General features: G+C 33.0%; 1 long non-coding RNA gene across 2 annotated transcripts; it reads right to left on the reverse strand.

Annotated features, from left to right (window-relative positions):
• Positions 1-7,176: 7,176 nt before the first annotated feature.
• LOC114293962 (uncharacterized) lies at positions 7,177-11,886 on the reverse strand. Of its 2 annotated transcripts, none has more exons than XR_014329271.1 (4): positions 11,013-11,886; positions 9,083-9,757; positions 7,902-8,572; positions 7,177-7,767 (listed from the first exon to the last, which is right to left on the reverse strand). It is a non-coding gene; the product is annotated as an uncharacterized LOC114293962 (long non-coding RNA). The 2 variants fall into 2 exon arrangements; XR_014329270.1 differs by having other exon boundaries at positions 11,018-11,877.
• Between the last annotated feature and the right edge of the window lie 15,757 nt (positions 11,887-27,643).

Here is a 27,643-nt window from a genome sequence, read left to right on the forward strand (position 1 = left end):
TCGAGCGTGAAATCATCTCTTTTAGGTTTTTATACGGACGCAGCCTTCGCTCGAACGAGCACTTCTTCGCTTGAGCGAGCAAGGGTGGACATGCAACTTCGAATGCAATTTTGCATTTTGCTTTGGGGGCGCTGCCCCTTGGCCTGCCGTGGCACTGCCCTGGACCCGCCAAGGGGCACTGCCCCTTGGACCCCTGCGAGCTGACCGGGCAGCTCGATCCCCGTCATAATCAGCGAAGTGACAATCTTGAAAGTATTAACATCACAAACTTCTCTGCAAGGCACAATTTGGGTTGGATTCGCATCTAAAAACTCATAGTCTCACTGAAATAAAAAGTGCGAAAATAAGTACAACTGAAAGGAGTTTTGTCAAACGGGATTGTTAAGAATAAAAACCTAACATCTCACAATGAGGGAGAAGATGAAAAGACTAGCTTCCAAGATTTATTTACTTACAACCAATAGAGAAAATGAAAGAAGGAAAAGGGGTAGAAGGAGGAGGCCAGAGGCCGTAGCCCCCTTCCCCCACCCCAAGTGACGCCAAGGAAAAAACCCTAGAAAAAGAGGAGGAGAGAGAGAAACTCTCAAAATGTCAGTCTTTATTCTTATGGGTTAATTGATATTTGTGATTTGCAAGTAATTCTGCTGTATCTAGTATAAAGATTTATGTTTGATGATAAGATGAGCCCATTGAATGTCTCTATTAGATCCAGATCCTCCTTAGCTAGTACTTTCTTCTTCCAATCATCCTCCAACACTTTATGCAAAATGCTACATTTCTAACTAGTTATTGTCATATTTTGTGACCTTTGAATCAAGAATTGGATAACGGTTGGAGGAAAAAAGTGTTAAAAATTTATTTTCCGTCTCCATCATAGAATATATATATATATATATATATTTTTTTTTCAAGGAATCCGACTCTTCTCCAATTTGTTTTCAAACCGGACCAAGTTAAAAATAAGGAAATGATTGGAGATAGCTGATTCTCTAACCTAAAACTTAATTTTTATTTATTTATTTTTTATACTATAAACAAAAGACAGTATTTAATTAGTTAAAATAATGTGATAGATTTTATTTAAAATGTGATGCACTTAACTTCATTGTTTTAACCAATTAAATGATGTCTTTTTTTCTCAGAGTTGGTAAATCCTACATATCATGTACTTACCTTTTTCAAGTGCAATCACCTCCGGTCCAACTAAGTAATGGCACATGTAAGCTGTGAAAAGATCTAAAATTGCTATGTTAATAATGACACATTACTTTAGCTTTTCAATTGCACCCAAATGGTTCAATAAGAATACATGGTCCACGGGGAATTGTTCAAATGATGGAAAAGTTTTTGGATATATGTAAGATAAATTGTTGATTTTGAATGTAATTAATTTATATGATGAATTTTTATTTTTTATTTTTATGTTAATATTGACATAAGAGTAATAATTAGTGAGTGGTGTGGATAATGTCATGTGATATCTTATGAATTTTTTTTTTTCTTCTCCCCAGATGATGAGAAAACTCGCTATCTAAGAATTAATTAGTCTATGAAAACAAAACTCACCATTGAGATTAAGATTAAGATACCGAGTGGCATCTCTATCACAAGGTTGAAAAAAATAAAAATAAAATAAAAGATCTCAATCACAAGAGTTTTGGAGCTGATGATGGTGGTGTGGAAGCAAGGACCACATATTGTTTTTTTTTTTTCTTCCTTTGTTGCCTTCTTAGTCTAACAAAACACATGATGTTGTGTACTTTGTCATTGATTCTAGCATGTGCCCACACATTAAAAGCTCACATGCATCCATGTGACTTCATTAAAAGAAAACCATCCCTTTTTTCATGAGTTGCCAAATTTACTGAACTCAACCATGTTATTTCCTATTGTGGTGAACTAGTGGGTTTATACATACATACATATATATATATATATATATATATATATTAGAGTGAGTATATAATTGTAATTTTTAATTGCATCTAATAATTATGGCAATTGTTTAAAATAGTTGAAGAGAATTGAAATAGTTTATAGAAGTTATTACGTTTTGAACAATTTTCGAATGCCCATTTTATGAGACCACCATATTGGATTTCAAGAGAGGTGGGTCTTGTTTTTTTTTTTTTTTTCTTGGAATATTACAAAAAATTAAATTATTTATGAAAATAACAAAAATTTCAAACTATTTATTAAACTAATTGATTTTTTAAAATCGTAGGTTCACAATGCAATTTTACTATGAAATTTAAGATGCAATTTCATCATGACATGGCGTACGTCTACAACACCAATGGGTAATATTAATATGAAATCGTATTTTGGACATGCAATATCATAGTGAAATAGCATTTTGAACTTGCATTTTTTAAAAAGTTGGTTAGTTTGTTAAATAATTTGAAAAGTGAATCACTTGAATAAATAGTTTGATTTTTTAAAATATCTTAAAAAAAAACTCCTTATTTTCTGGGTGATTCTATTTCCACCACACATCACTTTTTTTTAAGTGTATATTATATATTTTTAATATTAAATAAAAATGAAATGACTCATATATTAATTACCAAATAAAAACTTATGATTTGGTATTAACTATCGAATGAAAGGAATAGTCAAATCATAGAATTTCCTCCGATATTTGATATTCAAACTATTAATTTTTATTTAATAATTAATATTTAAATAAAATTTAATCATGTGTGAAATAGGGGTGCCCTTATTTTCTCTTCCAAGTTCCATCCAAATGAATAGGGCAAAACTAAAGGAATGTTATTCACCCCCGGTCATCTCTTTTCCTCTTCTTTTTCTTTTTCCTTTTCCTTTTGGGTTTAAAAGGAGGAGAACAAACCTTGTCAAATGAAAGACATTCAGGTCTCGTTTATAAATTAATTATTTTAATTATAAAAAGATGTAAAAAAAAAAAATATGAAAACTTATAATGACTTTTTACCTATTTTAATCATTTCACAAACAAAGCCTGGTGCCCTTCCTCTGTTACCATAGACCTTTTTCATAGGGAATGTTGTCCTATTTCTAACCAAGCTCTAAGCTTTCGATGGAATAATGTGTTTCTCATATTAATGTTTTCATTACAATAATATTAGATATCATAAAAAGTTTTTATGAAAATTCTTCACTATTGAATTAGTTTGTAATATTTTATTATATGTTACACAATCACCTTTGATTAATTTTATGAAACTTTTTATGATATTTATTTTATGATATGTAAAGTGGCTTTCATGATCTTTTCATGATGCGTAAACTTTTCATGATCTTTTCATTAAGGTGTTTCATGTTTATAAAAAAAAATTGGCCTTCACCTTGAATAAAGTGGATTCAGTAAAAAATAATGTTTTACACCTAAAAATATATATAAAACAAACTAGATTATTATTGTCATTTTTACTCATTTGAACTACCATAATATCATATTATACATTGCACTGTCAATTTGTATAAATTTAAAAATTCCATTAATAATCTGTTACATCACTAGATCGAACATTGACATGTAACTTACTCACAATATCTAAAATGTTATGGAATAAATTTTTTATTTTTTACATTTCTCCTTCTCAAGGGAACTACAAAGGTAGTCATATTTTGTAGGTAACTGTAGTTATTAAGGTGGAAAGAACAAAGGAGGGAGCAAGAGTGGGAAATAATGTAAAAATAATAATAAAGTTATTATTTTAAACAGTTCTACACATTTTGAGATATCAATATCTGATTGACAAGCCAATTCTTTTTTGTTTAAGCCAATTCTTTTTTGTTTATTTAAAGGATTCATAACAAAAGATTCATATTTATATAAATTGATAATTTAAATTGACATTAAATATATATATATATATATATATATTGAGAATATGGGAAATATTATATTAATAGAATAATAACAGTACATAAATAAGACCCCAAAGGGCCATCTTAACCAAACAACAAAACACACGAAAAAAAAAAGGCCAAAAAAACAGTTATGATTCAGGAAAAATCACCGATCTACTAAAAAATGTAGTCTGGAAAACAAGATCTGCTTAAAAACACGTCGTTCCCATCGACGTGGTCCTCGTTGCTGTTGCCCAACTCTATCGCCTCTGCTGACGGAGAAGGAAGTACACTCACAATAGTATGGGAGAAGACTTGAGAGAAGAGGAAATCATTGTGGATGTTGAAAATCTAAAAAATCTATGCGAAATCAGAGAAGAAAACTCTCAAAACTCCTATTTCAGATATAAAAAGTCTAGATTTATACTCTAAAACTGTAGATCTATACTCTGGGAGTGTAGATCTACACTTTTGAAGTATAAAATGAGTCTTCGAAATATCACTGGAGTACAACTAAAATACTGTCGAAAATCACCTAGAGAGAGAGGCTCTCTCTCTGGACCTTCTAAAAATTATTATAATATTTTTTAGTTAAAAGAAGTAAAATAAAATTTGAATGATAATTTAAGGAGATTATAATTTGCTCTTATTTTTCAATGGTGAGTACCATTCTAATAGTGGATCGTTGGGTCGCATTAAGCAACATGACAAAGCACAATTATAGTACTTTGGCTGTTTGTGGCATACACAACTCGTGGCATCTTTTATTAGCACAAAATATCCGTCAATGTGTATATAGTTGTCACACAAGTGTCAATATAAAAATTGTTTCAATCAATAAAAAATAAATCAAGGCACCATCTAAAATTGTTCCACAACCACCTTTTAATTTTCTATCATAATAAAGTCAAGGTACACAAAAAAATCGAATACGTAATGTATATATATGAAAGAAATGTTAATAATTATAAATGCAAATAATTTTTATGAAACAGTTATATATTTTGTATCTCGTTTTCTTTTTGGCTTTGTGGACAAAAAAATCTAACGTAAAAATGATAGACATTACTATTCAAACCAATAAAAAATAAATTAAAGACACCACATGAATTTATCCAAACAACAACCTTATAATTTTCTATCATAATGACCTGTATCTCTTGCAAAAGTTCTGTTTAGATATAAATAATATTTATCTAACAATTACATATTAGATATTTTGTATTTAGTTGTCTTTGTGCAACGCAGCACAGCCGGTTCCATCGGCATTGTGGACAAAAAAAAATTCTGACTTTTTCTTGGAACATCCATCTCTATTTGGGATTTTGTTTGGTGGCCCAATAGTCGCGCTGTCACACGTGGGCTGGCTGTTTGGTGGCTGAGAAAATGACTTCTCTTTGTTTTGCGGCTTCAATGCTCCTTTTTGGTCATGCTTGGCTTTAGCACTAATAATTGTAGATTGGGGTTCATTCAATTACCCAAGAGATGAGAGAAATTTAAAGCTTATTGGTGCGGTTATAGTTATTTCATTGTTCGGAAAATTTAGATAGTAAAAACACTCAAATATAATATTAACTTGGGCAAAATATATCAACAAGAAAATCGGAGACAAGAAATTAAAAACAATAATATTGTGTTTGGTTGAGAGATTTAACAAGGAATTTGAAAAGAGAAAAAGAAAATGTAGGTGAAATGTGAATAAATATACTTACATTTCACCTAATTTCACACATTTTTTTTTTCTCTTTCTAAATCTCTTTTTAAATTTACAGCCAAACACAACTTAAATAATAATAATAATAGTTTGTGTTAGCATATATTATACATTATATTAGCTGTATATCTTAGCTGTAAAGTATTATATTAAAATCACAAGGTTCAATTATGTTGTCTACATAGTGCACATTTTCTGTCTTTACTTTCGGTTCTTTTAGCAACCTCTGTACACTCCAGCTAAAGTATTATATTAAAATCACAAGCTTCAATTATGTTGTCTACATAGTGCACCTTTTCTGTCTCTGCTTTCGGTTCTTTTAACAACCTCTGTACACTCTCCTTTATAGAGATAAGAGTGTACAGAGGTTGCTAAAAGAACCGAAAGCAGAGACAGAGAAGGAGCACTATGTACACAACATAATTGAAGCTTGTGATTTTAATATAATACTTTAGAACTAAGATATAAGTATGTTTATACAAGGAGAAGATGACTCTCCTTTATAGAGAGAAGAGTGTACAGAAGTTGCTAAAAGAACTGAAAGTAAAGACAGAAAATGTGCACTATGTAGACAACATAATTAAAGCTTGTGATTTTAATATAATACTTTACAATTAAAATATACAGCTAATATAATGTATAATATATACTAACAGTTTGAATGTTACATTAACGACAAATATGTAAGTCGTCCTAAAGCTATATTTGCCTTTCTTCCTACAAGTTTTAGTAAGCAAAGTAGGGCTTTGAAAATACAATTCAAAATATCAGTTTTTTTTTTTTCTTAATAGACATTTCCATTTAAGTCAAATTGCACTTACAAAAAAATCCATTTCAACAAAATTAAAACTTACACTAAATAAAGTAAAAATCTCAAATGAAAGCACTAAGGAGCAATTATCACTACTACAAATATAGATAAAGATCACACTTTTTTGGTGTGATGTATGTTTTTTAATCACACCTTTTAAGTTTTATTAAAGTGTGGTCTTTAGGAGTGTGATTAAAAATGGTCATTTTTAATCACACTTTTTAAGTGTCATTAAAAAATGCTTTCATCACACCTTTTAAGTGTGATTAATAATATTTAGATCACACTTTTTAAGTGTGGTTAAAAACATTTAGATCACACCTTTTAAGTGTGGTTAAAAATATTTAGATCACACATTTTAAGTGTGATTAAAAACTTTAGTTCACACCTTTTAAGTGTGATTAAAAACTTTAGATCACACCTTTTAAGTGTAATTAAAAATATTTAGATCACACATTTTAAGTGTGATTAAAAACTTTAGTTCACACCTTTTAAGTGTGATTAAAAACTTTAGATCACACCTTTTAAGTGTGATCTTTGGAAGTGTGATTAAAAATGATCATTTTTAATCACACTTTTTAAGTGTGATTAATAACATTTAGATCACACCTTTTAAGTGTGATTAAAAATATTTACATCACATCTTTTAAGTGTGATTAATAACATTTAGATCACATCTTTTAAGTGTGATTAATAACTAATAAAATCTGTGATAAAAAAAGGTGCTACATATTTGAAAAATAATCAATATTATTTTTGTATGCACATTTGAATAATGTAATACACACTATATATTATATTTTGAATCATAACCACATTGAATAGAATAACGTCATATATTTCATAAATGAAAATTAAATATTCAAAAGTATATACAAAGGAATTAAATAATAAAAAATTAACTATGCTTACATATATTAAAAAATGAAAAAACTTAAAAAAACTAAGTTCTTTAATTCTTGGACCATATTTTGCATCTCCAAAAAAAATTCTGACCTGAAAAATAAAAACACAAATTAATCCAGAAACCGCTGATGCATATGAATAAACTAAAAAGTTAATTCAACAAACCAAAATAGAAACATTAATTATTTCTGCTTGATCTTAATTCTTTTGGAAGTAATTAAAAATTAGATGCCACAGCAGCTCAATGTCAATGACATTGTAATTAGAAGGTCACTAATGAGCACAATATTTAAAAATGATAAATTTCAATACAGCTTGTGGACGATCTTTTTGTGAATATATATTATTATTACTGTTGAACCATAATTCTAGGTACCCATAAATAAATAAATAAAAACTCAAAAATTTACTCTTTTTTTGGGAGGGGGGGATACATTGCAGTTACTATCACCAGCACCAGCAGCAGGTTTTGAAGAAGCAGAAGCTGCATTTTCTTTTGCACCTTTGGAGGAAAAAGAAGAAAAAACAGCTACCCATTTCATGCATGTCTATCTACCAAAGAATAACTGCAAACACTAACAATTGGCACAAGCGTATAGAAAATCATAAAGAAAATACATTATTATCTCAAAATACCTAGCGAAGCATTGTAGCCTCAGATTCAATTCCTCCAACTCCCCAGCCAACAACTCCTAAGCCAGCAATCATATTTGTATGGGAATCAATTCCAACCACGCTATCAGGGTACAGAATGCCATTTGTGTAGAAAATAACCCATCCAAGGTATTCAAGATTAACTTGAAAATTACCAGAGTCACTTGCTAAATGCCAAACCTACCAAATAATATTATAGTGCTAAAAAAATGAGAAAATTTGGACTATGATTTACAAGAGGCTAGAGGTAAATGTGGCTTTACTCTGGAAGCCCCATAAATAGTTAAACATTGCAAACCTCATGTATTGAGCCTATACCTATCTAATGTTTTGGCCCTTTTAAGAGTAAACCATTCATACCACCTTAAGGTCAAATTCTTGCACCTTGCCATGAGAATTTTCCTTTAACAACAGTATAACATCTAGATATAGAAATACCCTTGATGCACTAATGATGCCAAAGTCTTACCTGGTGGACAATACCAGAACCAGGAGGAACAATGAGCATATTGTGAAAAACATTGGAACCCCACTTCAGAAAAACAAACCTCTCCTTGTTTCTCTGAAATTCAAGCCCCATATTTACCTGCATTGCATTCACTTCCTGCCACATCAACCTGAACAGAATTGTCAATGACAAGATCCACTGGAACCTGGACATAACATTTATGTGTGTAAATAAATATTGGTTATATTAATTTATTAGTGTAAACAAATATTAGCAAAACATGCCTTAAATCATGATACAGTTTAATTGAGTGGCAATTATTTTTTACTATGTTTTTGGCTTAACTCCAACATTGTTACTGTTTTTATGCGCTAAAATATGAAATATGTTCACGAGGCCAAGTGGTTCTTCAATCATAACCATTAATTTGAAGGCATTGAACCATAGGATGGAATATACATCAATCAAATCTACACTAGATTTCATTCAACGGGTGGAGCATTTTTTAAATGTTGAACCCATCTTTGTCTTTTCTATGTCGTCTATATATAAATATAACTTCAAGCCAAATTCAGCCCCCGCCTTCCTAAAACTTGAGGGCCACAAACCACCAAACCTCTTATATTTTGAAGCCATCTTTCAACTCTCTTTCAAGAGACTACGTAGTCTTATTGGTTTTGAACGATATCAAAGAGCATGAGCAGGGTGTTTTTACCAGTGATGCAGAGAATCAAAGAGAAGTCTCCGAAGTGTGACTTAGCCATGAAAGCAAGTCATGACTCTGCTTCTACTTCTGCCTTCCCTTCTGGATCTTCTAAGCAGGTGAGAACAAATGTCGGTGCTTATAATCAATTGGCCTATAACAAAGCTGATAAGGATAGCAATGATAACAGATACAAACAAGCTGAGGAATCTCTCTGGACAGTGATGTATTTGAGCTATTGGGGTCCTAATTGAAGTGTTAACGAAATTCGAAAAGCAGATCTAACTTCAGTGTTTTTTGTAGATGGTTTTTTGTTTTGAAGCAACCTTGTTGTACATAAGAGAGTTTGTGTGTGGATGAAACATGTCTATATAGTGGACTTCAGTACTGAATGAAGAACTCTATTTCTTTTCTTATTAGATCCCACGTATCCCTGCCATTATAACATAGTATATAGATTTAACATTGTAGCAGAGAGTAGTAGAGACATCATGAATATGAGATTAAGTGATCAAATAGTGTGCTTAAACAAAGATGAGCAAGCTTAACAATAAAGAGAGTAATGTAATTCAAGTCACAAAAAGGCACAAGCACAAAGATAAAATGTAGGATGCGAGGACTTGTTACTTGGCACAGACAGAAGTACCGGCTGCAAATCCAATTGAACGGAGAAAAGAAAAAGGTTTTCTACATTGACAACAAATAACAAATAGTTGTAAGGTATGATTTCCAAGAACAAGAGCATACTTAAAAGATATCCATCGTTCCATAACAAACTTCCAATATGTAAGTCACAGTTGTTCGAATAAATTACCAATCTTAGCTTGCGCAGGAATGAATGTGACTCACACTGATGAAGAATTGAAATGACTATATTTTTTCCCAAATACTTGAACATAGAAGCAAAAGAATGAATTGGAAAATTTCAATTAGAATTGTTAATGCCTCTAGCCTCTGGTAGATTTTCACTTGTAGTTGTTCAATGTGCTACTTTAAAACCATTGTGAAAGCAACCAAACATTTCAAATAATTCTGTTGCTTTACCACAATCAATTAGTGAATGTACATGACAATAGAAACTGAATTGCATACATTATAAACAGCAACATTCTAATGCTATTTCAGATCTTGGATTTATCAAGGGAATTGAAAATGAAATTAAAGAAATAAATTCAGCTTCTTCCCCTTTATTTTCTTAGGTCTACAAATCTATAATCCAAAGCCTAAATGTGCGTGCTAGCTTAAACTATGCAAACTTTTAACCAAGACTTGTATAACTCTTCTTCCTAGAGAAAAACATTGAATATATCACAATTATATAAATCTACCTCAAATACATCATCTGTTTCTTCATGTTCACAACTTCTTGGCTGCTACTTTTCTCCAATTTCATCATATCAAACAAAGCACAACCAAAATAAATCCAAGTTTTGTGCTTTTACTAAATTAGTGCTTCTCTCTGTTTAGCTAATTTTGTTTGTCAAGGTTATGTATAAGTACACGACACACTCGACTTTTGCCCATCCTTATTACTGAGTGAACTTGAACCTCTAAACCAAACATTGACATACATATAAATTATAATAGACATAAGAGAACATGAATTTACCATTCCACTGAGAATTAGATTTCTGGAACTTGATTGAGCTGATTCTAGTTTTTCCATTACAACTAAAGACCACATATGGAAATCAAAATGTATGACCCGCAAATTAAATTCTATCAATATAATAAGGCATGTGCTTTGTAGAAAATAGAAATGCAGCATAAAGAAGAATTTTGGCCCATCACATTAACAAACTATAATGCTTAGAATAACATATAATTTTAATCTCTAATGCTGATTATGAACTGTAACTAATGTTGAACATACTCTCAATATTACAAATTAAAAAATAATAAATAAATTTAGAGAGAGAGAGAGAGAGAGGAAAACATAAACCTTGCCTGCTCATTAACAAAGCGTGCTGAAACAGAATTCAATGAATACGAACTGAGTTTATAATCCCTTTGCATAACCTGCACAATTAGAGTGATAGTATAAATTTTCGGTTTTGATAAAATCTTCATGAATATACCACCATGAACCAATCTGAGAGAGCATAGAAAACAATCCCAATGAGCATAACTTGAAGCAAATCAAATTGAACTCTCTCCATTAACTGTAACTTCTTTGCTCTCCCTCGTTCCATACTGTCTATAATCCCACAAATATCAAAAAAGTAAACATCTCAATCCTACACATCACATCAACATCAATGGTAGGAAATTATTATTAATTTTTTTTCCCCTTTCCCCTTTTCAAGCTCCATTAGTTGGGTCTTTGACATCAAATTTTGTTTTCCATTTGTTTGTGATCTTCATTTATAATCTATTTCTAAACTCCAAAACCACTAATTGTCATTTAAATAGTTTGTTTTCATGTCGAAGGACACCAAAAATTTGACATTGTTCGTGATTTTTTCGTAACTTTCTGTTATACGTCAAAAATGCAGGAACTGACCTATATTTCTTGAAACCTGAAAACGAGGTTGCATAACCCTCAAGATACTTTCTATGCTTGGTCTACTTCTCATTTTAAGCTTTGTTATTCTCAATTTGGAACTTTTATGCATGAGAACTCCACAACAATTGTTCCAATTTCAAGATAGCAACAAACTAGTAGAAGGGAGGAGAAAACCAAAGCAGAAAATCAGCAAAACAGAGCAGAAAATCAGAGAATATGAAGGACAAGAGAAGAAAACTAGAACCTGGAAGCAAAAGGAAAAAAATTAGCAGAAAAAATGACCTAACAAAAAAAAATAAAATTCTGAAATAGTGAGCTGGAAAAAGAAGAAATGGGAGGAAATGAAGAGAAGAGAAGAAAAATAATGAGGTTCTGCCCAGGTATAAATGTCATTAGGTGTTCAAGGTAACAAGCAGCAATGAAGACAACCATAATCAATATCTATTCCCAGAATTTTGACATAACCAGAATTAATTCAGAAACTCTTACATGTTCCCTTTTTAAAAATTTACAAATTTCAATCAAACCCCATTTCAATTATGGCCCATTCCTACAAGTTTGGGTAATCTAAGCTGGTTCATGTTTTCTATGCTATTTTTTGTCAAACATTACAATACATACCCAACATAAGGACTGAATCAACAGAATATCCAATAGAAAAACAAAACAACAAAACAAAATCAAGTGGGTCTAGAACAAGAAACACAACAGGCCATAAAAACAACAAAACAAATCAAAGTGGGTCTAGAACTAGAACCAGAAACACAACAGCCAATAAAAATAAAATAAAATAATAAAAAAATAAAGAAATTTAGGAGATGTGGTGAAGGTGGTGAATACATATACGTGCATAGACAGGACTATACATTGCTTTGCGAACGGCTAGGGCTCGTTTGCCCTTTCCAATTTAAATAGACACAAGCATCCTCCCAATTTAAACAAACTCATGTAACACACTCTAGAAGTTCCCCAAATGACGCACAGTAGCAAAAGAAACTCTCATAACCATTATAAAAGCATACCGAGGGATAGCAGCATTTTGATTTTAAAGGGAAAAAAAAATTGTTGAGAAAGGATTAGTATAAAATCAAGGATCCTTAAATTAACTTGTTGCTAGATCAACAGTCCAACACATCAAAAGCCACATGCACCAAAAAGCAATCTAATACATCTCAGAAAAACGTAGTTCATAGTTCCAATTATCTCATCGCATTCAATGACATGAAACAAAATCGTAAAATTAATTTCATTACAGCACTTTAGCACATAACTTGGAACTGTTTCTTAGTCCATCAAGCAAGGCAACATTAGTCACTTGTGATGCACAACACACCTCTCCAACATATATGCCACCAAAGTCCAAATATACACACAAGCTATAAGAACCCCAAAAATCATTGCAATCATTTCAATATCATTGTCAAGAGCAAAAAACATATTGGCATGCATAATAAAATAAAATAAAATTACATATATTCATTGTCATTTGGAGTTCAGCAATTCCAAATTGGAAAAACTCTACTTCATATCATATTTGAACTTTTGTTTCATTTCAAATAACTTAACTTTTTTCATATCAAATTACAACTCACACCCCAACTTCAATTTTGCTTCACATTTCAAAACTACCACCCACCAGTAATGTGTTTTGTGATTTTTCTTATCCAAAAATATAATTTAAAATAAAAACAGAAACATCGTTTTAGAAAGTACATTCAAACAAGCACAAAGACAGAAATCAGCCATGCAAACATAATCACAATCTCAAATCAAAAAAAAAAAAAAAAAGAGGGATAAGATAGGGGTCCTTACCTTGCCTTTAATTCCACAGTCATGGACTGTTGAATGGCTTGTGATTGAGCAATATGAGGGCTATGCTGTTCTAAATTTTTAATTCTAGAAAATTAGCCTTTTCATATAGCATATGCCAATTAATTGCATTAAACATATGCATAAGCTCCCTAATTTTCATATGCCTGCAGCAAGCATGCCATTGACAAAACAGTTGACCGTAATCATAAAGAAAGAGAGAGAGAGAGAGAGAGAGGGAGAATTAGAACCTGAGATTTGAAGGGAAATCACGATTTCCTCCGAATGTGAAATACAACAGAGAGGGAGCAAAATTACCATGAATGCTCCAAGTAAGCACAGTTTAGGCCAACAGTGTAATTTATCTATATAAAAAAAAAGAAATGAAATGTTCACATAATATATAACTATGAAATGTGATGGTTTTTCAGGGCCATAAAAAAGTCAAATTGCTATCACATTAGAAGTCGTGAAGCTCAGTGCAGTTTTTCCAATAACCCATACATGATTGGGTTGGGAATTGTTGAGATTTTTCTGTCTCAAATCCCAGACTTTCACAAGCTCTTAATGTTGTCCATTGTTGCAGCATTCATGTAGACCAAAGTTATCATCCCAGTAATATGTTCATACTCATTCAGAAACTGATTAAAGATACAATTTGTTCTCGAATGGGATTAAAGTAAAATTGAATCAATTTCTGCAGATTGAAGGCTTCAAGGCATTCAAAATGAAAGATTCTAAAATAAATACATTTTTTTATAAACAGATCTAAAATAAATAAATTTTTTTTATAAACAGATCTAAAAATAAACAGATCTAAAATAAAAATATATAAACAGATATATTTATATATATATATATATATAAAATAAATTTAGAGAAAACAAAAAAAAAAGAGTTTGAAGAAAATCCTAGATCGAAGCCCTAGATCGAAATATATATATACACTCAGATCGAAACCCTTAATCGAAACCCTATATACACTCAGATGTATATATATATATATATATAATATAGACATATATATAAACCCTAGATCGAAATCCCTAGAGAGAGAGAGAGAGAGAGATACCTAAACAGAGAGAGCACTGAGTAGCGACGGAGGAGAGCAGCGGCGGTGATGGAGGATCCGCGGTGAGGGAGAGAGCAACAGCCCCGTCGTCGTGTGTGTGTGTGAGAGAGAGAGAGAGAGACGGGGAGGTAAAACGGTAAACGGCAGAGGTGAGGCGGTAAGGGAGGCTCGGTGGTGACAGAGGATCGCCGTCGGTGAGAAGGGAGGCGCAGCGGTGACAGATCAAAGAGAGAGGGAGAGACCAGCGGCGAGTGTGAGAGAGAGGGAGGAGCGCCGTAATTGGGAGGTTGAATGTGTGTCTGTGTCAAACCTAAACAAAAATCAAGCATATATATATCCAGGGACAAAATCGTAATTTCAGCTAGGGGACTAAGCGGGGCGGTGGCGGTGGCGGGGTCGGGGGGCGGGGCCGGGGCCGGGTCTGAAACACCTATCCCCGTCCCCGTCCCCGGCCCGGATATCATCAGGGATGAATTTTTGAATACCATTCCCGGCCCGTAGGGGATATTTTTCGGTAAATAACCACTGAATTCGGGGTCGGGAGATCGGGTCACCGTCGGGCCGGTTTCAGATTGCCATCTCTAGACGTGGGTAAGGATGAGGCATGTTTGGGCGGGAAGGTATATATTTAGGATTGATATAAAATTAAAGGGGTTATCTGAGCCATTCATGTGAATACACAAATGAATCCTGACTCTTGAAATGTCCTAATAGGACAATTGTGTCTAACACATTTTCAAAATCCGTTCTGCTTTAGGGTGGATGACGGTAGCGGGTGGGTGGTGGTGGTGGTGGTGGTGGGTGGCGGGTGGTCGATGGTGGATAACGGTGGCGGGTGGGTGGTGGTGGTGGCGGGTGGTCGATGGTGGATAACGGTGGCGGGTGGGTGGTGGTGGTGGCGGGTGGTCGATGGTGGTGGCAGGTGTGTGGTGGTGGCAGGTAGGTGGTGGGTGAGTGGGTGACGGTGGTGGCGGTGGGTGGGTGGGTAGGTGGGTGGATGACGGTGGCTGGTGGTGGCAGGTAGGTGGCGGGTGGTGATGGTGGGTGAGTGAGTGGGTGACGGTGACGGTGGCGGGTGGTGAGTGGTAGTGAGTGTATGGTGGTGATAGTGGTAACGGGTGGTGGATGGTGGGCGTATTATGGGCGTATTATGGTGGTGGCGGGTGGTCGGTGGTGGTGACAGCTCAATCTTCTCCAAAACATAGCCCTAGATTTGGGGTTTGAGGGAGGGAGGGAGGGAGGGCGTATTATGGGCGGAGAAGGATGAGAGTTTGATCCATGGTTTGGGTTTGGACTGGTTCAAGTGACTGCTAGGGCTCGTTTGCCCTTTCGGCTGCTCCTCCGCCGAGCGGGAATAGAAAAAAAAAAAGGTGGGGAGGGGAGCGGGGCGGGAATAAAAAATAATTTTTTTTTTGTCAAAAATAAAATTTAAATAATAAAATAATGTCGTTTAATTTTTTTTTTTTTTTTTTTTTTGCTACGGGGTTGTCGTCATCAAAAAAAATTATTTTTTGTTAAAATATATATTTTTTTGTAGTTAATGAATTTTTTTTAAAAAAAAATCTTTTTTTTTTTAGTTACTAAGATTGAAAATTTATTTGTTTCATTTTTATTTTAATGAAAAAAATATTATTATTTTCTATTTGGTAGAAGTAGGGGTAATATTTTAATAAAAAATATTTTCCACTAAAATAAAAGATAATTTTCTGTGGTCAATGAAAAATATTTTTCTACGGCCTATTTTTTTTTTGTTATTAAAAATCATGAACTAATTTTTTGTGGTAGAGGAGAGGGAGTAGTAGTAGTGGTGAAGGTGGTGGATAAGAGATGGTGGTGGTGGTGGTGGTGGTGGCGGCGGCGAAGGAGATTAATGGTGAAGTTGTAGTAGTGGTAGAGTAGATGAAGTGGCAAGGGTGAAGGAGAGGTAATGGTAGTAGTAGTGGCAGTAATGGTGAAGGTGGTAGATAAGAGATGATGGTGGTGGTGGTGGTGGTGGTAGCGAAGGAGATTAGTGGTGAAGTTGTGGTAGTGGTAGAGTAGATGAAGTGGCAAAGGTGAATGAGAGGTAATGGTAGTAGTAGTGGCAGTAATGGTAGTGGTGGCAATGGTAGTAATAATGGTAGTCGTAGAGGTGAAGTGGTGACAGTGGTAATAATGGTGGTAGTGGAATGGCGTTTGCAATAGTGGTGAAGATGGTGAAGGAGATGGGTGGTGAGAGAAAGAGAGATGAGTGAGAGACAGATAGAGGAGAGAGAAAGAGAGAGAGAGAGAGAGAGACAAAGACAGAGTGATGAGCGAGAGAGAGACAAAGTGGTCGCTAAAAGTGCATTTTCTTGTAGTGGATAGATAAATCAAGAGGGAGCTCAGTAAATAGAGAAGACGGAAGAGAGAGAGTGAGCAACGCGAACACAGAGGGAGAAAGAGAGAGAGAGAGAGAGAGAGAGAAAGAGAGAGAGAGAGGGACAAAAAGATAAAGAGATAGAAAGTGGGAGACAGAAAAAGAGACTGAGAGAGAAAAGAGATGAACGAAAGAGACAGAGAGAGAGATAGAGAGAAGAGAGGTGAGCAAGAGAGACATAGAGAGAAGAGAGGTGAACGAGAGAGACAGAGAGAGAGATAAAGAAGAGAGATGAGAGAGAAATACAGAGAGAGATGAAAGATGAGAGAGATGAAAGATGAGAGAGATAGAGAGAAGAGAGATGAGTGAAGAGATGAGAGAAGAGATAGATGAGTGAGAGACACAGAGAGAAAGAGAGAGACAGATAGACAGAAAGAAAATAGTGATGAGTGAGAGAGAGAAAGAGAAGAAAGAGAGGAAGATGAAAAAATGGGTAAAAAGATATAGACAAAGAGAGAGAAAAAAAAAAGAGCGAAAATAGATAAACGAGAGAGAGACAGAGAAAGATGAGCGAGAAAGACAGAGAGAGATGAAAGATGAGAGAGATAGAGAGAAGATAGATGAGCGAAGAGATAGAGAGAGAAAAGAGATGAGAGAAGAGATAGATGAGTGAGAGACACAGAGAGAAAGAGAGAGACAGATAGACAGAAAGAAAAGAGTGATGAGTGAGAGACAGAAAGAGAAGAGAGAGAGGAAGATGAAAAAATGGGTAAAAAGATATAGACAAAGAGAGAGAAAAAAAAAAGAGCGAAAATAGATAAACGAGAGAGAGACAGAGAAAGATGAGCGAGAGAGATAAAGAGAAGAGAGACAGAGAGAGAAGAGAGATGAGAGAGATAGACAGAAGAGAGATGAACGAGAAACACAGAGAGAAAGAGAGAAAGAGAGAGAGACAAACAGACAGACAGATAGAGAAGAGTGATGAGTGAGAGAGAGAGAGAAAAATAAGAGAGACAGAGACACAGAGAGAAAGAGACAGACAGACAGACAGAGAAGAGTGATGAGTGAGAGAGAAAGAGAAGAGAGACAGAGACAGAGAGATAGGAAGATGAAAAAATGGGTGAAAAAGTTCCGTGTCTAACGCCTCATTTTCTAGTAGTGAGTCGTCTCTATCATTCATGGGTAGAATAGAGGCGCGGATTTGGGAATTGTATATTTTATATAAAAATCAAATTGAAATATTTTATACAATCACACCTATTTAGGGAGTGTGATTAAATATATATATATATATATATATATATATATATATATATATATATATATATATATATAATTATACTTATTTAAAAAGTGTGATTAAAAAGTAGTAATGTATATATAATCACACTTTAATTAAAATGTGTGATTAAAAAAAATATATATATATAATCACACTTATTTAAAAAGTGTGATTAAACAGTAGTAGTGTATATATAATCACACTTTAATTAGAAGGTGTGATTAAAAAATATATAAATAATCACACTTTAATTAGAATGTGTGGTTAAAAAATATATATATAATCACACCTATTTAAAAGTGTGATTAAAAAGTAGTAGTGTATATATAATCACACTTTAATTAGAAGGTGTGATTAAAAAATATATAAATAATCACACTTTAATTAGAATGTGTGATTAAAAAAAATATATATATATAATCACACTTGTTTAAAAAGTGTGATTAAAAAGTAGTAGTGTATATATAATCACACTTTAATTAGAAGGTGTGATTTAAAAATATATAAATAATCACACTTTAATTAGAATGTGTGATTAAAAAATATATATATAATCACACTTGTTTAAAAAGTGTGATTAAAAAGTAGCAGTGTATATATAATCACACTTTAATCAGAATGTGTGATTAAAAAATATATAAATAATCACACTTTAATTAGAATGTGTGATTAAAAAATATATATATATAATCACACTTGTTTAAAAAGTGTGATTAAAAAGTAGTAGTGTATATATAATCACACTTTAATTAGAAGGTGTGATTAAAAATATATATATATAATCACACTTAATTGAAAAGTGACATAAAAAATAAATATTATCACACTCAATCAAATTAAGTGTGATTAAAATATCAATCTAATTTTTTTTATCACACTTCCAATAAAAGTGAGATCTTTTTTTTTGTCAAAGTGTGATCTTTAACTATTTTTGTAGTAGTGATTATGTATATTTCAAGACACAAAATCCCTACTGCGAAACAAACGCCGATCTTAAGAGTTCAATAATAAGATAAGTTTAAAATAAATACATAGGCTATATCTACAGAGAGGATAAGCTACTATCACACCACTAAAGGAGGCCGAACACACAAAAAAAAAAAAAAAAAAAAAAACAAAAACAAAAAACAAAAAACAAAAAACAAAAAAGAACAAAAACAAAAACAAATAAAAGACAGATAAAAAACATGGAGAAACCCTCTGTCCCAAATGAGAGTGCCTCTGTATTGGATTGTCTAGAAAATATATGAAAAATAACAGAGTGCTCTGCATATAATATATAGGGAAAATAATGTCAGATTTTTGTATATCGAAATGTGTAGCGTGGCCTTCTACATGCAGACATTAAATATCCATTAACCGTAGACATGTCCCTTGACATGTATGTCTTTTGATTTGAGTCTTTTAATTTAAAAACATAACTTTTAATTTAAATTTTAAAAATTTTAATTAACTTCCAACAAATAATTTCATGATTTTTTTATCAACCAAAAAAAAAAAAAAAAAAAAAAATTCATCCATGTAAAAGTTATGAAGTATGAATATAGACATTGGATACAAATATGATACAATATGAATACGGCAATCAATTTTTTAAAAAATTCGACACGGGTATTATTATTAGTCGAGTAAAATAATAAACACATGTCAACTACAAATATTATAAATAATGGTATTATAATAAATCTATTGAATTGATATAAATAGATATTATTTACTCAATTTTAAATCGAATAACTCGTGTTTTTTTATTTTTTTGTTTTTATGAGAGTGTTCGGCAGCTTGCATGTACTTGAAATAATCACATAATTCATGTAACAACAGTAAAGTAATTAAAATCATGTTTCATTTTATTTTTTATTAACATATTCTAACAAGTACATCGAGAATGCATTGAAAAAATATATATAATATTTAGTATTATGTTATATGTTATACGGCAATGATTGGTGGTCACTAATTCTGTAGCTCAAATGGTCCGAAAATGCCAAAAGGATGTCGTTTTGACATTTTCAGGCCATTTGAGCCACAGAATTCGTCTCCACCAAACATTTTCCTATGTTATATAAGAGTTCAACGAATAACAAGAAATTATTCTTTATGAATTAAATATTAATTTAACAGTTAATAGTTTTTTTTTTTTTTTTATAGTAAATATGTTAATTTGACAATCTACAAAAAAGTAGAGTACTACTTTAATCCCACTATTTTCTTCTTTGGTAACAAAGAAATAAATAAAAATTATTATGATATTTCTAACAATTACACTCTAATATTTTACAAAAAAATAAAAATAAAAAAATATTACAACTTCAATTTGGTAACAATTTGAATACACATCAAGTTTATATACAACTATTTGAAAATAAAATAAAAATATATTCACACTTGATTATTTTTTTATATTATGCAGTTTAGTTTTAGTTTTGATGGCTTTAAATTTGAAGTTAAAAATGTATTTTTCTATACATAGTTGAAAAATGTAAAATTAACACTATACATATCAACTTATGAATAAGATTGTAACTAATTTCAAGAAATAGTATCAAATTTTATAAACTCAAATTTAAGAATATCATGTCAAACGTAAACAAAAATATGTTTTTATTTTATTTTATTGTACTTATCTGTCACTTAAAGTTGCACACCGTATGATTTTGGAAGATAGGAAGAAATTCTCAAATTTTACTGTATCATAATTGTGCATACTCAACTGTTTAATTGCATGTTCAAGGTGATTGATCTTTCAACTCGCACCTCTCTCTCACCGACGTTCTTGTACTACTAATTAATTTAAAATTTTACCAGCTTGTACTATTTTAAAATTTTAAACTCGTTTGGCGAGAGTTTTTTGGTTTATTTTAGCTACAAAAGACAAAATAAGCTATTTTAGATACAAGAAACAAAACATCACATCCAACCCATAATCATTACTCTTTTCTCACAAAAAAAACCAAAAAAGCCAAAAAACTAAAAGCCTTTCCTAAACCAAACTTTTTAGCTGGGCTAAAATAGTCAAAAAAGTCAAAAAAGTAAAAAGCCAACCCACTTCCCAACAGAGGCTTAATAAGCATCGTGCAGTCTTTAGAGCCATCCACTTGGCTTTTGATAGTATTACCTACTGCAAGGCTTATTTAGGGGTTGTTTGGGATGCTCTAAATAAGTGTACTTTTTGACTTTTTATGAAATATAAGTTGAGTTTGAAGTGATGTGGTGGAGAGGTGATGCGATTTAAATAAGATGATGTGACTTAAATAGGAGAGTGACTTTTTGATTTTTCTGTGTTATGCCAATTTGCCAAACTTAAGCCTTAAAAGAGGTGGAGCACCTCTAGTCACTTTTTTTTTTGGATGAATAAGACATAAAATAAAATAGAAAAATTACAAATTTAAAAGGGGCATGACCCAAGTTCTACCACAGCTATACAAACCACCAACACAAACAAAACAAATGAAAAACAAAACTAACACACATATTAAGGCTATGAAGCCAACACTATGTAGCCAACAATAAGAAGCAACCACCAGCTATCCATATCAAAATAGGGCAGCCACGTAACAGCACCTATACCCAAACAGCTATTCAAACACCATGTCCATCCATAGTGGATAAGGGACCTGAACAGGATTCAGTAACCAACTGCCAACACCATAAATACATCAAAATAAAACACCAAAACACTGCATTAGCAGCCCTATTCACCCTACCAACCCAAGAAAACAAAAATAAAACCCCCTACACAGCCCGTAGAGGTAGGAAATAGAGCAAAAAATTATAGTAACAATAACACCATAAAACGGAAAGAAAGGAAGACATGCTAGGAAAACGCATACAAGTTACTTGATAAGGTGCAGGTTGCAGCCACCACCAGGCAACATATTCAAACACATGTGAATCAGTTGAAATAAACCTCCTGGAAGGGCACAACTTGAGGCCACCACCACTCCACCAAACCTGAATCAAGTAACCATGACCAATAGTTGTCCACAGATAAGCAACACTAAGACGGTCCATGTAATCAAGCAAATTATATAGAAGCTCTCAATACTCAACCCACATATAATGATATCACTCCATTCCAATATTGTCCTCACTTCACTTCACTTCACCCACAACTCACAAGCTCTGTATTAACATAGTAAGCACCCTTAACCTCCACATAAAATATATAGTATATAGTAAAGGTTAGAAATGTTGGAAATGGTAGAAAAATTCTGGGTAAAATAAGAATTTTTTCTCAAGTTTGGTCTATTTTTTAGGTGGGCCCCGAGCGTCGGTTTACTCAGGTTAAAGTGGTAACGCGTTCTATGCCGCGTTGTGATTCACGTGGTATATTTGGTTGCTCAAAACAATTACTGAGTGAATGGGAAATTGAAGCCAAAATGTGCTCCATGGAAATAGAGTTTTGGTGGAAATTCCTTAAGGTTGTAAATTGGCTTGTCCCACATTGATTTGGTGGAAAGTTTTGAAAGGGTTTATAAGGCTTGGGTGAGATATTTGGGGTGTGCCTCAAGGGGTACCCAAGTGTTTTAGAGGGAAAGGTTATGGGCAAAATGGGCTAGACCCATTAGACCCAAAAATCACCACACGCGCGCGCCGCCGTCCGGTCGGGCGGGCTGGGCTGGGCTGGGCCTGGGCGCTGGTGTGTGGTTGGGTTGGGCTTGTTCGGCCAAAAACATTTGAATTTAATTTTATTTTTGGTAAAATAAAATCCAGAATTCAACTTAAACTGATTTGGATTTTCTGTAACTAGTTTGGAATTAGTGCACACCCAAACAGGGCCCTTCCCGTTTTTTGCTATCTGTTTGAATTATTAACAGATTCAAATCTGTTTGAATTCAAAACCAACAGGTATCATACCTGTTCAATTTAAAACCAAGAGCTACCTTTACATCTATAAATAGGACCACCCTCATTTGATGTTTTTTATTCAGAAATTTCGTATTTCACCTCTACTTATTCTATTCTTCATTTTGTTGCATTTTATTTCTGAAAGAAAGAGTATAAACATTTAGTGTGTTCGTAAGGCAAACAATTTGCAGTGCTGCTATTGTTTGTGGTAGATCATTTCATCCTGGGAGATAGACGTCCAAATTCTGAAAGCACCGTGGAGAGGACGAATCTGTCTTAAGGACACAATGTCAAACACTGGACTTGATCAGAAAATAATTCGAACAAATTAAATCTAGTAAGTTATTTAATTTATTTTCAGTGTTGTTTTTATTTATTAAAATCAGATTTAAATTTTGTTTTTGTAACAAAATAAAATCTGTTTTTATTTATTTATTTTTATTTCGAGTTTGATTTTTGTAATCAAACAAATTCTCTCATTTTCTTTATTTCTTTAAATTCTAATTGTTGTTGTGTACACAATAGAATTAAATCTTTTAAATACAGTGAAGATTGTCCAACAATCTTAAGATAGATTCCTTTTTTGGTATCTTCATTGTATTTAATTTTCTGTGTTTTCAAAGTAATATTCTGGTTGGAAAAACAAATAGTGATTTATGCTATTTGACAGATAGTAGTAATATACTGTCTCTTTTCTTTGACAACTAGTACTAATATACTGGTGTCATTAACAATTGCAGAATATTATTTGGTATTACAGAAAATTATTGTGATATTTTATTTTTCTAGTTTTAGTAACAAGGAAAATAAAATTATTTTGTTGTTATAATTTATTTTCTGGTTTTAGTAACTAGAAAATTAATTTGTGTTTTAATTTTTTCTGATTTTTGTAATCAGAGATTATGGCTACTACAACTGAAACTGCATCTGGCAGTGGTACTTCTATTGTTACACCTACATCGGTCCCTATCCAGAACCATGTTCATGTACCAATCAATCATAGAGAAAAACCGAAAAAATTTAACGGTACCGAGTTTAAGAGATGGCAGCAGAAGATGCTGTTCTATCTTACAACTCTTAATTTGGCCCGGTTTCTCCATGAAGAGGCTCCAGCACTTAAAGATGGTGAAAGTGATCGGCAAGTTGTTGCCACTGTAGATGTTTGGAAACATTCAGATTTCCCGTGCAGAAACTATATTCTAAATGGCCTTGACAATATGCTGTATAATGTATACAGTCCTCTGAAAACAGCAAAAGAATTGTGGGATTCTTTGGAGAAGAAATACAAGACAGAAGATGCCGGCACGAAGAAATTTGTCGTCGGTAAATTTCTGGATTTTGTTATGGTAGACTCCCAAACGGTAATATCTCAAGTCCAAAGTTTTCAAATAATTTTGCATGATATTCATTCAGAAGGTATGTCTCTTAGCGAGTCATTCCAAGTCGCTGCTTTAGTGGAAAAGTTACCACCGGCTTGGAAAGATTTCAAAAATTATTTAAAACATAAACGCAAAGAGATGACCATGGATGAGTTGATTGTAAGATTAAGAATTGAGGAAGATAACCGAAAGGCTGAAAAGATGAATGAGAAAAATCCCATTGAGTCCAAGGCTAATGTGGTTGAACAAGTTCATAAACCACATAACAAAAAGAGGAAGTTTACTGGAGATGGTCCTAAACAAGGCAACAACAATGGCAACAAGAAATTCAAAGGAAAATGCTATAACTGTGGCAAAACTGGACATCGAGCTTCTGACTGCCGCCGCCCTAAGAAGGATCATGGAAGTACAAGTAAGAAGACCACCAATCAAGCCAATGTAACCGAATTGGATTACATCTCTGACGGAGTGAATGACATCAACCTTTCTGCTGTGGTATCTGAGGCTAACTTGGTTGGAAATCCTAAAGAGTGGTGGGTTGACACTGGAGCAACTCGTCACATATGTGCGGACAAGAAAATGTTCACTACCTACAATGAGGCTACAAATGGTGAACAACTTTTTATGGAAAATTCTTCTACTTCTACTGTGGCTGGACAAGGGAAAATGATCTTGAAGATGACATCAGGGAAAAAACTAACCCTCAACAACGTACTGCATGTACCTGACATCCGAAAGAATTTAGTTTCTGGGTCTTTGTTAAGCAAAAATGGTTTTAGACTTGTATTTGAGTCTGATAAATTTGTATTAACAAAGAGTGGTATGTATGTTGGTAAGGGATACATGAGTGATGGTCTCTTTAAGTTGAATGTAATGACAATTGTACCGAAAGTTGCTATGAATAAGAATAACACATCTTTTGTTTATATTCTTGAGTCAAATTTATGGCATGGTAGATTAGGACATGTGAATTTTGATGCTTTGCGTAGATTAATTGGTTTAGATCATATACCAAAGTTTGAAATTAATCCTGATCATAAATGTGAAATTTTTGTAGAAGCGAAACTAACTAAGGCTCCATTTAAATCGGTTGAAAGAAAAACCGAACCTCTAGAATTAATTCATACTGATGTATGTGATTTAAAATTTATTCAAACTAGAGGAGGCAAAAAGTATTTCATAACATTTATCGATGATTGCACAAGATATTGTTATGTTTTTTTACTTAGAAGTAAAGATGAAGCCTTAGAAATGTTTAAACTCTACAAAACAGAAGTTGAAAATCAACTTGGTAAAACCATTAAAATGGTTAGAAGTGATAGGAGTGGTGAGTATGATGCACCATTAAATGAATTTTGTGCACAACATGGCATTATTCACCAAACTACAGCCCCTTATTCTCCACAGCAAAATGGAATTGCTGAAAGGAAGAATAGAACCCTAAAAGAAATGATGAATGCCATGTTACTAAGTTCAGGTTTACCACAGAACTTGTGGGGGGAAGCAATATTGTCTGCTAATTATGTTCTTAATAGAATACCCCACAAGAAAACCAACAGCACTCCTTATGAATTATGGAAAGGTCGACCGCCTTCCTATAAATACTTAAAAGTGTGGGGGTGTTGGGCAAAAGTTGAAGTTCCTATTCCTAAAAAGACTAAAATTGGACAAAAAGCAGTAGATTGTGTGTTTATTGGTTATGCTCAGAATAGTAGTGCATATCGGTTTTTGACTTATAAATCAGAAATACTTGATATAAATGTGAACACTATTATAGAGTCAAGGAATGTTGTGTTTTTTGAACATGTCTTTCCTTATAAGAAAGGACAAGAATTAAATTCACAGAAAAGAACTTATGATTGTACACAAAGTCAAGAGACTAATGACAATCAAACACAAGAGACTAGTAATGGTCTCGACCAACAGGATTTAACTGATGATGAACCAAGACGAAGTAAGAGAGCGAGAACATCAAAATCCTTTGGTCCAGATTTTCTGACATACTTGTTAGAAAATGAACCTCAAAGCTTTAAGGCAGCAATGACAGGTCCTGAAGCACCTTTGTGGAAAGAGGCTATTAATAATGAAATTGAATCCATTATGCAAAATCATACTTGGGAATTGGTGGATCTTCCACCGGGTTCTAAACCTCTTGGATATAAATGGATATTTAAGAGAAAAATGAAAGCAAATGGTTCAATTGACAAGTATAAAGCAAGACTTGTTGTTAAAGGTTACAGACAAAAGGAAGGTCTGGATTATTTTGACACATATTCCCCTGTGACAAGAATAACATCCATTCGCATGCTTATTGCTATAGCAGCGTTGTTTAATTTAGAAATACATCAAATGGATGTTAAGACAGCTTTCTTAAACGGTGATCTAAATGAAGAGATCTATATGGAACAACCCGAAGGGTTTGTCGTATCAGGGCAAGAAAAGAAAGTTTGTCGACTTGTAAAATCTCTTTATGGATTAAAACAAGCACCTAAGCAATGGCATGAAAAATTTGATCATGCAATGCTTACTAATGGGTTTAAGATAAACGAATGTGACAAATGCGTCTATGTTAAAAACACTGACCAAGGATATGTCATAATTTGTCTTTATATGGATGACATGCTTATCATTGGAAGCAGTCAAAACATGATCAAATCAACTAAGCAAATGCTTAACAAAAGATTTGATATGAAAGATATAGGGGTCGCAGATGTTATATTAGGAATGAAAATTACTAAAACATCTGACGGATATGCATTATCTCAATCTCATTATATTGAGAAAATTCTTGATAAATTTATTAAGGATGATTTGAATTTAGCTAGAACATCTGTAGACATCAGTCTATATTTATCGAAAAATAAAAGTGATACAGTGTCTCAGTTAAAATACTCCCAAATCATTGGAAGCTTAATGTACCTAATGAATTGTACTCGTCCTGATATAGCTTATGCTATTAGTAAATTGAGTAGGTACACTAGTAATCCCGGAGAAGACCATTGGAAAGCGATCATTCGGGTTCTTAGATATCTAAGATTCACCCGTGATCTTGGTTTGAACTTTACTCGATATCCAGTAGTACTTGAAGGTTATTGTGATGCAAATTGGATATCGAATACTAAAGATTCAAAATCCACAAGTGGATATGTCTTTACTCTAGGAGGCGCTACTGTTTCTTGGAAATTCACGAAAAAAACTTGCATCGCACGATCCACAATGGAATCCGAGTTCATTGCTTTGGACAAGCAGGAGAAGAAGCAGAATGGCTTCGTCACTTCTTAGAAGACATTCCAATGTGGCCAAAACCTGTGCCAGCTATTTGCATTCATTGTGATT

Source organism: Camellia sinensis, chromosome 5, assembly GCF_055761805.1.
Source record: "Camellia sinensis isolate YWXY chromosome 5, ASM5576180v1, whole genome shotgun sequence".
In the NCBI taxonomy this organism is placed as follows: domain Eukaryota; kingdom Viridiplantae; phylum Streptophyta; class Magnoliopsida; order Ericales; family Theaceae; genus Camellia; species Camellia sinensis.